The following is a 12,841-nucleotide window of genomic DNA, read 5'->3' as shown; positions in this document are numbered from 1 at the left end:
AATGTCGAAGTACTGTTTAATATCTAAGTACTGTTTAATATCTAAGTAGATTTGACTGGCGACCAAAAGACCGGCGACCAAAAGACAGGCGACCAAACGTCCAGTCATGCATTCACTGACCCGAACCCCAACGAGGGAAATTGAGAAATCTGGGTAATCGCCAGAAGTGGGGGATTGAATCTACAATAGATGTTGAGTGGGCAACATTGTATAAATTGAATAATGGTATATAATCATATGGTATTGTAAAATTAAAATCATTTTGTGGAAAAGTAGCAGTTTTGTGCCGTTTGAGGCAAATCTGCAGCTCTGGGGAACGTTGCCCCAAATGTGATGAAATCCCAAAAATAGTCATGGGAATTTTGCAACCTGAATTTGAACTGGGTCTGCATAGTGATACCCAAATGTGCAAAAAGGAGACAAATTATTAAATGTCTGCTGTAATAGACTTGTCCAAATGAACATGAAATGTGATGCATTTTGGCGCTTCAAGTTAAACCGTTGAAGAAATTGACATTCTGCGCTGAACAAAGCTGACGCATCCAGCGAGAGCTGTAAAGAAATGAACTATTTGTGAATGCATCTGCACTGTTATTGTGACCATTTTTTATTCACGCCGGCAAAGTTGTGAGCTCACCCTCGGCTTTTATTTACACGGTCGTCTTTCATCTGCTCGACGGGAGAGCCTGGCAAGCTGGAGATAGGTCCTTTCAGATACTTACAAAGGCTGCTTCAGCAGCTTTTTGTTGCTCTAAATGCTCCTTTCTTCCTCACATTCCAAATACCCTTGTTTCAAACCTGGTGGCCTTGATGAGCAAGCTTCTATGGAATCAATCAGCTGCGTCTCTGGCGCCAGATCTTAACATGATATATTGTTGGCCTTGCCTCATTGTTCCTATAGATATAAACCTCATCCAACTTATGCCTGAGATCCAATTTTCTTTTATGAGGGTTTTTTTTGTGTAGAGTGGATTTCAGAGAGGCCTCGTCATGGGTGGATGGGGGGGGGGGGGGGGGGGGGGACTATGTCTAGAACCCAACCAAGGCAGAAGAACCATTTAGGTTTTATATATATAGTTCTATGTCTACTAGGTCTCGGTCTAGTCTCGGTCTAGTCTCGGTCTAGTCTCGGTCTAGTATCGGTCTAGTCTCGGTCTAGTCTAGGTCTAGTCTAGGTCTAGTCTAGGTCTAGTCTCGGTCTAGTCTCGGTCTAGTCTCGGTCTAGTCTCGGTCTAGTCTCGGTCTAGTCTCTGTCTAGTCTCTGTCTAGTCTCGGTCTAGTCTCGGTCTAGTCTCGGTCTAGTCTAGGTCTAGTCTAGGTCTAGGCATATTTGTAAATAATCATGAAATAATAATAATACAAAATTAATTATCATTAAATAAGTAATAAGTAAATAAGTAGTTAATTTTTGTTTGTCTCTGTGTGGGTACTCTAGGACTAACTGGCAACCAGTCTGCTGGGATAGCTTTAGCTTTTTTTCAAGGTCCCTGGAGAAATAAGTTTGGACAACCCTGTTGTAGGTTCTAAATCATCTAACTTTTGTTTAGCTCTACCAGTCATTACATCCACCTTTCGTTGTACATCTGAAAGCCTTGTTTGTGAAAGGCAAACATTTATGGTGGACATATGCGCCAAGAACCATCGACAACATCTAGCAGCTTCAGTAAAACAACAACAACATCTGCCCTCCGTCTTTATAGCCTGCAACATATGTCACTTCTTTGGTGACAAAGCTGCTTGCGGCTCTCGTGCTGCTTCTCTCCGCCAGTCCAAACATACATCTTTAGATACCTGTCAGCCTTTATTATTCTGTCCTCTGTTGTGGCTGATAAGTGAAGTTAAAGTTTAATGAAATGCAGCAGCCTGGCTGCAGAAGCCCAGCTTTTATGATTTGTCACAGTCTGGGTGCTGGGAACCCTCTGCTATGTAAACATGGAGGCGCTGGTCACAGTCATTATGCACAAATGACAGAACATGGCAGAAATGTCACTCTGTACAAGCCACTTTTGTTGTTGCCTTTTGGCTGCTCCATCCTGAACCATCAACAAGAAAACAATTTGATTAGTGGGATTTTCCATTTTTCTACACATAGCTGCATGGCATTTTACTCATGGCGGTCATCCTAAAAATATGAACGGCAATATAATTGGCATAAACTTTGACACTTCTACTATTTCCTCATTCACGGTGTATTTTGCTTACTGGCTTGGTTTGGCCCCAGCACCCTTGTGAGGATAGCATATCTGTCATCTTGTATGTTTTTCCAGTATTTTATACTTTTTTGATCCTTTCAAATTGTGTACACTATAAAAACTTTAGTATGGGATTTTTTTAAGTACATTTTTTTGTAAAACTGATCTGGTTTTACCCATTTCGACTCTGATCCGCATTTTCTAGATGAAAACGTCATTGTCGGCTGCTAATATTGTCATGCTTTAAGTATTTTCACTATATAAATATAGCATGTCAGCAAGCAATGTACTCAGTCAAACTGTCATTGTCATACAGCGATATCCACAGAATCCTGAATTTAAGTGCATACTGATTGGGCACATTGTCCATTTTGTAGAAAATTTTAGACTTTTAAGTGTGCCCATTTGTCAGTAAATACATTCCATGTTGCATTTGTACATTTTGTATCTCTTAATAAGGGGAATTGCAATCATTAATAAGCAAAGCAATTAGCCAAAGTTGACAGGTATGGGATTAACTTTGCAGAAGATGACTAAATGAATTTTGCATGTATTTAATACCGAAATGAGCTGCACTTGATGACTGCAGCGGAGATGATTGGCCTTTTGACGGAGATCCGGCTGCACAGTATGACGTGAAATTTGAGGGCCACTGATTTGTTCTGCACTAGAAAAAACTCTAGGAAACTGCTTAGTCTCCCTCTTCACTTTTGAGCTCCTTTTTAGCCTGGACTGCAGGCTAGCTGAGAACAAGGGTCCACAGCTCCTTTGCACGTCCACCATACGCACTTCACTAGATGTCTTAATGCAGACAGGATCTAATTTAGCTGATCCGCTGACGTTTATCCTTTCGGTAAACTGAAGCTCCCCCCGCAACCTCATTTCCCTCACTATATTATGCTTCTGCCAGCAAAGCTATACAGGAATATTTTAGGCTCTTTTATAGTCTGAAGCTTTTCTATTTATTTGTTCCGATGAAAGATTTTTTTAATTTTGTCGAATGGAATATTGGTTTGTAAACAAAATGTTGTTATAGGACTCTAAATATACACTCAAATGTCTTTTTCTGAAACAAAATTCCACTAGAAAATTCAACTTGACCATATTTCAGACTATATATTGCAATTTTCAGGGGCATTTTTTTAAATTGTTCAGAAAACAAAAACATGATATGCTAAAATACCAATAATAATAACATTTTAAATGTTTTTGAATAGCATACAGACAATAACACACTATAATAAATATATAAGTTGCACTTTATTATGAGCCAAACTAAAAAAAAGTGACTTTTTTCCAGAAATATAATATTTGAAGGCACAAATGCATAACATTTAGCCAAAGGTCATCTTTAGTAATATAATAAATAGCTGCAATGTGTTGTTAAAACTGGACAGTAATGTAAAAGTACTACTAATGCTGATTGTAAATTTGACTCTGGTACCCTTGACATATTTCCAGAGGGAGTTTGTGTACAAAAAAAAGTGTACACCATCATCATGGGTCTCTCACTGTGAAGGTATCTGGTGGAAGAGGACTGAGGGACAGAAGCGATAACAGATTGAGCTCCTGATAAATTGTACTCTAATAGGTCTTCTTGTCCTTTTTCCCCTTACTTTTTTTTTGCCACTACCTATTTAGTGTACTTTCACCTGTAGCGGATTAGAACGCCTGATAAGGACGGGCAAACACGGACAGCTCCTCCAAGTAAGTACGAAAGAGGAAAGCATAGATAGAAAGAATGAGGAAAAGAAATGGAAGGATGACAAGCAAGAGAGAGGCAAAGTGGATATTCAAGAACGAGTACTTGTGTATCCATAGTCCCTCAATCCATGGTACACCTCGCTAACCCCAAACAAACATGAACACAACCTTCCACCATCTTTATTTTTGCCTGGTGGGCTCTTGACAATAAGGGAAGTTGTTTTTTTTTTGGTGTGTTCTTATGAGCTTGATGGGTTCAAGTGGTTTGTTGCAAGCAATGTCAAACATGGCCTAATTCTGTGTGGTTAACGGCTCGGCCTGACACGCACAGGACAGTGTAAACATGGATTAGCTTGACATCTCAATCATAGTTTGGCAGACTGACAGGCGGACTGTTAGAAGACTGACAGGAATGGAGTATTTTCAATGGTGCAAATGGGCCTTCAATGCCTATCATATGACGTCGTTTTAGTGGATTTATTTGAAGGAGATTGTCATTGGCAGGTCTTTGAAAAATTGCATTGTTGACGTCAACAATATACTGTATTTTCTGGACTATATGTCAATTTTATTTTGTAGTTTTGCTATACCCGTGACTAATACTTAAATGGCACTTAAGTGTATCTATATAGGTAGAATGCCAAATTACGAGTCCGAAATTAACACTTATTTGGGTCTTTTGCTGAGAAAATGTACCTCATGGAGAATCACTTTTTGTTGTTGATGATGATATATTATATATGTAATATAATATAATATATTTTTATTTCTGACAGCCTTTTGTTTAGTTTTTTCTTAGGCTATAGTTATCTGAAAACTACTTACACGAACAAACGCCTATTTAACTTGTTGTTCTTCATATTATTGTTGTTACTTTAACTTATGGTTGTTTTTGGTTTCTGATCAAATACAAAAAGTATTCTACAACTTTTATATGTATTTATGGATCTTCAATGTATATATATTCTTTGCTAGTGTGACTTATAGCCCAAAAATATTGTAATTGTGGTTATATCTTTGCAACATTGTGAACTATACTAAATTCTAATGTCTTCTCTTTTAGGTACAACCTCTGAACCTGTAAGGATTCTTCCACCAACCTGTTATGGAACCTTTTGGATCATTTAAAACCATTTGGAGGTGAGTCAACAGGTGAAATTGAGTTTTCCCATTTCCATGCACAGACACATGCACACACTGCCCAAAAAAAACACTAATCTGACCCTGTGTGGACTTCAGAAAGCTCATAGCTGGCAACCATGTTTTGCCCTGTAGTCTAATCCATCTACTTTAATTAGTACTGCTGTGATGTAATTAAAAGTTTAGTTTCCAAAGATTGATTGAATAGTAATGAAGCACAATTAATATAAGCATAATATAACCAAGGTAAAATGAGAAATACAAAATGATATATTCTATGAGGACAATTGTTTATGAACAATTTTAATAGCTGCTTTTGTTTGTGTGATTAAAAGAGTGTAATTATCTTCTGGATTGTAATAACAGATTTCTGACAACTCAGAAAACTAATGATTAATTGATGGCTTCAACACAAGGCTATATCTAGTGTTGTGTGATATGCTATTTGCTAAATTGATCCATGAAAAATAATTTGCCTGCAGTGAAAGAACCAAATTCACTTATAATTTACTCTTTTAAGAGAGGTTAAACTTGAAAAATACTGTTGAACTGCACTAATTTCTTTATAGATTATAGAAATTTGGGTCAATAAAGTACCACCCCAACAAAAATAAATTTTATATGACATATTTTTCGGATTAAGTTGCACTATATAAGGAGAAAAATATACAGGAATAAATATTGCTTCATTGGTGGGCATTACATGTAAATACACTTGTTTTTATGTTGAGAAATGCATTAAGTCAATTAATTAAAGGACTTATGGGTACTAAAACTTCCCCCAATAATTGCATTTTAACTTAAAATTCTCCGAGTTGTTAATTATTCAGCAACACATTGTAAAACTTAAGTTCAGATGGACAAAATTAGAATACACATCTATATTATTACATTGTAGAGCCTTAGAAAATCTGATGGTAACAGACATAAAAACCACTCCCACCATTATTATTCTTTATAATATAGTTTGTTTAGGTATGATTTTAGGTATGACCGTAATTGCATTTGATTGTGTGCTTTATTAGAATCTATTGTCACTACATTACTATTTCAATTGGTTCCATTTATTTAGGGACAATATTTTATATAACAATAAATCAGTGGGTGAAATTTGATATCACAGCTACGTTTAGACAACAGTACGCATCTGAGTGTCAGTGAGCAGCTTCTCTCAGATTCCCGCTCTGAAGTCAAGTGCCGCAAACAATATGCACTCACAGCAAGCCGCTACTCAACTCAGGAGACGACAAGCTCCATTGACAGTCCCTTTACTCCAACTATTTGTGATTGACAAAGGCCCGCTAGATAGGACCACGTTACTCAACATCTTGGTTAGCTCACAAACCAGCATATCTGTTTATCTCCTTGCGAGAGCAAAGAAACAAGCGGCAAATGGATTGCTTTTGTTTCCTCTGCAGGTTGTTAATCAAAATAGACAAGTATGCTGTGTTGTGTATGAGAACTCAGGGCTGAATTAATCCAGTCAAAACAATGCAAAAAGCCGCAATACTGTGTGTAAATATGGTTGAAAATTCTAGAGGCAACTACGGACTTCATTAATCAAGTTACTCCAAATAGTATAAAGTGAGGAATCGTCTTTTTTCAATATTAAGTCATTCATTTTCTGCTCTGCTCATGCACGCACGAGTCACAAGGGTGCTGGAGCTTATTCCAGCAACAAACAACCAATCAGACTCAGAGTTAGGGAGAATTTAGAGCACCAGTGTCAAAGTGGCATGTATAGATGTATATTAAATTTCCTGATTTTCCCCCTTTTAAATCAATAATTGTAATTTTCTTCTGTGTTTTTAGTTCAAAAATCATTTAGTAAAATCTAAAAATATATTTAAAAAATCTAATAAATAAAATCAATAAAAAAATGGAATATTCAGGTCTTTTAATCCACTTCATTTAATCCATTTATTAAAAAAAAATCGAAATATTATATCTAGAATGGCCCGGCCCCCAAACCAACCCAAGTCTTGGATTAGGGTCACACCATCAATAGTAACCAATTAATTAAACTTGAAGAATCCATATCCTACAGTGTGTTTTCATAAGGGTAATATCTCTGCTATCGATTAATCAACATTGAATACTATTACAGCAAAAAAATGTGATGTTTATATAGAATGGAAATGTGAAATCTCATATTTGTCCTTCCCACATCTTTGGAAAGAATGCGATTAGATATAAATAGTTTAGTTCTACTACACCCTCATTGACATTATCGCTTGTCCCAAGAGAACAGTAAAGACAGTTCACAGGGAAGCACACTTTCTTTATGATGATGTATATACCCTCTAATGGATGCAATGGATTATAATGAGTTGAAGGACATTGTTCAGTAGTGAATGACCCAGTTATACAAGGTAATAGCTCAGAGCGGAGAAATTAAAAGCCTGCCAGTGCTTTTAACATCCCATCACTAAGGAGCGTTTAGTGTAGTAGCTATTTACATTATGATATTATTTTTTGCACGGAATGGCAAAACTAAGTAACACTCTCTATCCACTTTAGTGGATACTTTGACACAGAATATCAAATGATTGAAGTAGGATGGATAAACATGGAGGAAAAAAAATAGGAAACTAAAACAAATATTATCCATAACATTAAAATGGCCCCTTAAGTCATTACGGTTAGAGAGATTAAATTCATCTCGTCACATATAAAGTATGACAGGTGCCTCAATAGGTTGATGCCAAGCAGCAAGTCAAGAAGATTAGCAGGGCGCTGATATCATTATTTCTGCCTATCAGGTATTCAGCAGGGAGGCAATTGTCATTTCTAGGCTTATTAGTCCACGCTTGTAGGAGAGAAAGTCAAGCGATAACGTTAACTGCGACAGTACAATGTTTCCCATCCCAAAGTGTTTTGGCTGTATTGCCTGTTTTGGTTCCCATGTCATTGACTAGGGAATCCATCCTGAATACTAACCATTCAACACTGTTATATTTTACTGCAGTTTAGCTCACAAAACAACCCAACTCGCTACAAATTTGGTCAAAGTAGTCATGAGGAAAATATTCGGATTAAACCAACGGAATAGAATACTTACTAGTTACTTCTATGTGTGTGTTTAGTTCACAGAGTTCAACATGGGAAAAAATAGATGCTTATTTTTGAGTCGCGTTTGTGTTGTTAACAATTTTGCAATAACATGATTGAATTTATTGGAATAATAATATTTTTATTATTAATATTATAATCAATTTTGACTTGGCGAGAACTGAACAATCTCGCCAAGTCCTTATATGTTTTTTTTCAGCTGAACCATGATAATTCATGAGTTCCAATACAAAACAGGGCAGGTGTAAATCCACCTTAAATTTGTGGTTTGATTCCTGAAAATGAGGCCATTAGAACCTGCCTACAAAATAGTGCCAGCAACAGCTTCTTCCTTGTTCTGCCATATGGCGCCAATTATCTGGACTGGATAAACTAAACAGATGTACAGTGTACAAACAGACTGCGCATAAAGAAAAGATGTTTGAAGTGAAAACCCTGTGGAATAACAGTGATTATAAGGATTCCACGTGCATTAACTCGACATACTTCTTGTACTAAGTAGCCAACATGGTGTTTTATCAAAACCATCCATGTTTAGGAATCACTATATATAATATAGTCATTTTCTGTACCGTTTATCCTCGCAAGGGTAGTTTTTCGTGTTTTACAGCCCTTCTATCTTTATTTAAATGAAATTTTAATATTTCTTAATACATTCCTTTTTATTTGACTTTGTACTTTTTACTTTAATGAAGAGTGATGAGTATGTTAATACTTAAGTCCTTTTTTTCTGTTTATGTTTCATATGTACTGTTAACGGATGCACTTTTTTATTTGTATCGTATCTTGTGCCATAAGAACCAACTGGGGGTTAAATCTTCGATATCAGAATTGTTATATAAAATATGCAATTGATAAAATAGTTGGGTAAAGATGAAAATATCACCACAAAAGCAGAAGCTATATTTTCTTGTGGTATTTATGCACTACTTCGCATTCTGTGTAGCCGTCCTAGAAGCGAATATTATTCTTCCCGACACCGTGTTTTTAATGAGTCTGCTTAAGAACATCATTATTTTTAAGTATCATTTGCTGTTAACAGTGGGCAATCTTGACAATAATCTGTTTTCTTGTTTCGCATCTAAAGTGAAAGCAGTGGGTGCCTCTTTAATACTCACAAAATCATTATATCTCAAAAAAAATCTTTGCAATGATAGAGAGAGAGAAGTAGAAAAAAAATGAAATGAAAACCCATTAATTGCGGGTAATTTGCTTGTTCTTCAGCTCACGTTTTTCCCTTTGCTGTACTAGTTGCTTTATTTGCATCGATGTCCCCCTCGGAAGCAGTTTGCGTCTTGAACAAAGGCGCTGGTGTATGTTAAGTGCTTTTGAAATCACAAGCGTTTTAGCCACAAGGGCCAGTGTTGATGAAAGGGTGTGAAACACAATGTGGAAATTGATTTCATTATCTTCTCATTTGGCCTTGGCAAAGCTCAGTTTTTATGTCAAAGTAGCAGATGTGAGGCTGTCGTCCGTGTTCATGTGTGTACATTTAGTACACTTCATGCAATGAAGGACTTAGAAACAAGAGACACTGGCATTGAGCTTCAGAAATTCATGCAAATTCCAGCAATGCTGGATGGAATACATTATAGGTGTTTGGTCTTGAAATGAGGGGCTTATGAAATTATGGGAAAAATAAAAAGGGACAATAGAGGCATGAAAAGATGATGGCGTACCGCAAGTCTGAGGGCTACAATGGCGTAACCAAAAAAAGGTACTTTTGAGTTACAAAAGGTCAAATGAATGATTTTTACTCCTTCAAAAACACATCTGATTCCACTAGAGACTGTTGTTGTTAAAAATACAAAACAAGTAGGAAAATAGGGACATTTATGTTTTTTTTTTACATTTAGCATCCTTAATTTTTGTCTCTTATAGGAAAAAAAATACTTTTTTTTAAACAGTCACTTCAACGTAAAGCATGAAATCCATCTGGCTAGCCGACTAGTATGCTTGTTCTGTGTCTAGGTTACAAAGCAGCCACAAAAAAATGGGGAATATAACAACAGTGGGGTTGCCATCTGTGGAAATAAGTAAAAAGGGAGTATAGACAATTAAAAACAAGCAAAATTTACACTTTCTCCTCATTTTTTGTCATCAGTGAGAATGATACATCAATATCAACATTAATCACTGCTAATTCAAATCCAAAACTGTGCTTTTCCTGTCCTTTTCATTTTAATGCTTCTTAATACATTCCTTATTACTTGACTTTATACTTTATACTTTTAACTTTAATGATGAGTGACGAGTATGTTAATACTTTAGTCCTTTTTTCTGTTTATGTTTCATATGTACTGTTAACGGATGCACTTTTTTATTTGTATCGTATCTTGTACTGACCCGGCCCATCAGTCAAATTTTTAAAGTCAATATGGCCCCCGGGCTGAAAAGTTTGCCCACCCCTGCACTATAAATACTGCTTTTTAATGTAATACTCCACAATTCGACCTAATACGTCCTGGAATACTTTCAACGCCAAAACAAGGACGTAGTAGATCATGTCAACAATCGTAAAATGTAAAATACCATTCCGAACTTTAGGCTACACCTTGTTGGAATGTCAACTTTATTGGGTGGGTGGGATCTACGCCACTGTCGTTCTGTCTGGCATTGAGCTTGGGAGTCAATTAAAGAAGCTCCAGCTTAACAGGGCTCTGATGTGTAGCCATAACAGTGTTATCACGGCTCTCTCGCTTGAGGTGGCCAGATCTCGTTTGCGACACGAGCCAAGTAAATAAATAGCCAAATGAGGGCACACAAAAGCACCCTACGTTTCCCCGGGCACCCATTATGCCAGGGGCGCAGGGAAAATTATGCCCACAACAAATTGCTAATGATCAGCCAGCGATGTCTTGTTAAGCGACATTGTTTCCCCTTTGTGTCTATGCCCCGTTCTCTATTTAACAAGCCATACCACTAAAGAAAAAAAAAAGCCTCAGAGCGACTCGGCAATGTTTTCCCTTTCTTCTCTGTCCCTCTTCTTTTGCATCCATCCATTTCTTCATCCTCTCTTCCCCCCCATTGCAGTTAATTTGAGTCTTTGCGCCTGTGTTTTTCCTTCCCCTCATATGCACTGCCACTCAGAAGAGCTGATTTGGCACATGAGAACATGCTAGAGAGGGCCCGCTCAGCAGGGAAGAGTCTTTTGATGCAGACCCCCCAGAGAATCCTCTACTGAACCGGCAGTACGTATCACAGATGTGACAGCTTTCATCTAACAGTTAACTTTTCCTAATTAGAGTCCCGAGACTAATCACATACGAGGCTATGTGATATTTCTGAGGTGGTCATAGCGCTTCTAGGGGGCAGAGCCCATCAGAGATCCAAGCATCGGTGATTGGGTGGGTGGGTGCCTGGTTTTATTTTTGGCGTTTTTTTTTATATGTGTGTATGTGTGTGTGTGTGGTTTGTGCCCTGAGTGGGTTATGGGCACACCTGTGCTTGGAGGCTCTGAATGCTAAATGGCAAGGGCTCATCTTATTTGCAAAGAAGCTGCCCCTGAATGTAGATGTGCAATTATAAAGCGGGAAAAGGAAAAACGGTTACGAGGGGGAAAAACATCTCATAATGAATAAGTCAACTCCTAGCACAAGCAATGGAAATTAGTCTTGGTGTAATAAATTAGCCCGCGCATATATTAAATGGGATGAACACCCCCGGGGCCTCATATTTGCCGTTTTGGCTGTTGGCGACGGTGTATTTGAATAAATCAGGAAATCATTTGCTCTAGGATCGAGAATAGACCATTCACCTAAAAAACCTTTAGTTGGGGAGAATTTAAAGCACACTGTGATTTGGGTGTGGTCTCTTTGTCTCATAAAAAGCCAAACGGGTTATTATTACATGCAGTATTCACCAGCCTCCGTGGATTTGCAATCATAGGATATTTTGTATTCTATTTTACACTGATTAGAGTTACCCATTTGTGCCGTTCTATTTCCCTCTAAAGCTGCGAAAGAAATGTGAAATTAGAACCACTGAGCGATGAGCGGGGGAGAAAATTTGCATCAAAATAATACACTACGTTGTTAACAAAATCAGATGGCACGTGAAAAAGTGGGCAAATTGCAACAAATATAAAAATGCAGAAAGTATTTTCGTCACTGTTTTTTTTCAATTGCTATTTTGGTGGGAGGGACTTTGCCAGAATATGAAATGGTTGGTTTTCTTATCCAGATAGCTCGTAGATACATACTTGCCTTCCTGCTTGTTTTATTGTGAAAGTGCCAGAAACGGTTAAAGGCAGATCCTTAAATGACTAGTGAACTCTGACCTTCATATGCATCACTTCACTCCGAAACGAAAGCCAAGCACAGTCAATAGAAAGCCCTAATGGGCCTTTCTTCATGCCAAGTGTGGTCATTACATACTCATTTCCTCCAGAAACCTCTTCAGGAATTTAAACGCTTGGAAGAATTCGCACAGTCTTGTGCGGGAGACCCAACGGGGCTCACGTTTTGCTCGATTCCCGAGCGTTTCCTCAACTTTATCGTGGTGCTCGGACGTTTGGTCGGCGGTCAAGTGGTCACAAGAGAGTTTACTGTTGAAACCAGCTCTCAAAATTATATTCATGAGAGAGAGTTTAATATCTAAGAGAGAGAGAGTTTAATATCTAAGTACTGTTTAATATTCAAGTACTGTTTAATATCCAAGTACTGTTTAATATCCAAGTACTGTTTAATATCCAAGTACTGTTTCATATCCAAGTACTGTTTAATATCCAAGTA

The 12,841-nt window shown here is 37.4% G+C and overlaps 1 long non-coding RNA gene across 1 annotated transcript in view; it reads left to right on the top strand.

Annotated features, from left to right (window-relative positions):
* Positions 1 to 4,958: 4,958 nt before the first annotated feature.
* The window catches only part of LOC144206814 (uncharacterized), a 42,035-nt gene continuing 34,152 nt past the window's right edge, over positions 4,959 to 12,841 (top strand). Inside the window, exon 1 of the long non-coding RNA XR_013328438.1 lies at positions 4,959 to 5,036. This is a non-coding gene — a long non-coding RNA (uncharacterized LOC144206814). The remainder of the gene's footprint in view (positions 5,037 to 12,841) is intronic.

The sequence above is a fragment of the Stigmatopora nigra genome, chromosome 13 (genome assembly GCF_051989575.1).
Source record: "Stigmatopora nigra isolate UIUO_SnigA chromosome 13, RoL_Snig_1.1, whole genome shotgun sequence".
Lineage (NCBI taxonomy): Eukaryota > Metazoa > Chordata > Actinopteri > Syngnathiformes > Syngnathidae > Stigmatopora > Stigmatopora nigra.
This window is presented reverse-complemented; position numbering and strand designations above follow the sequence as displayed.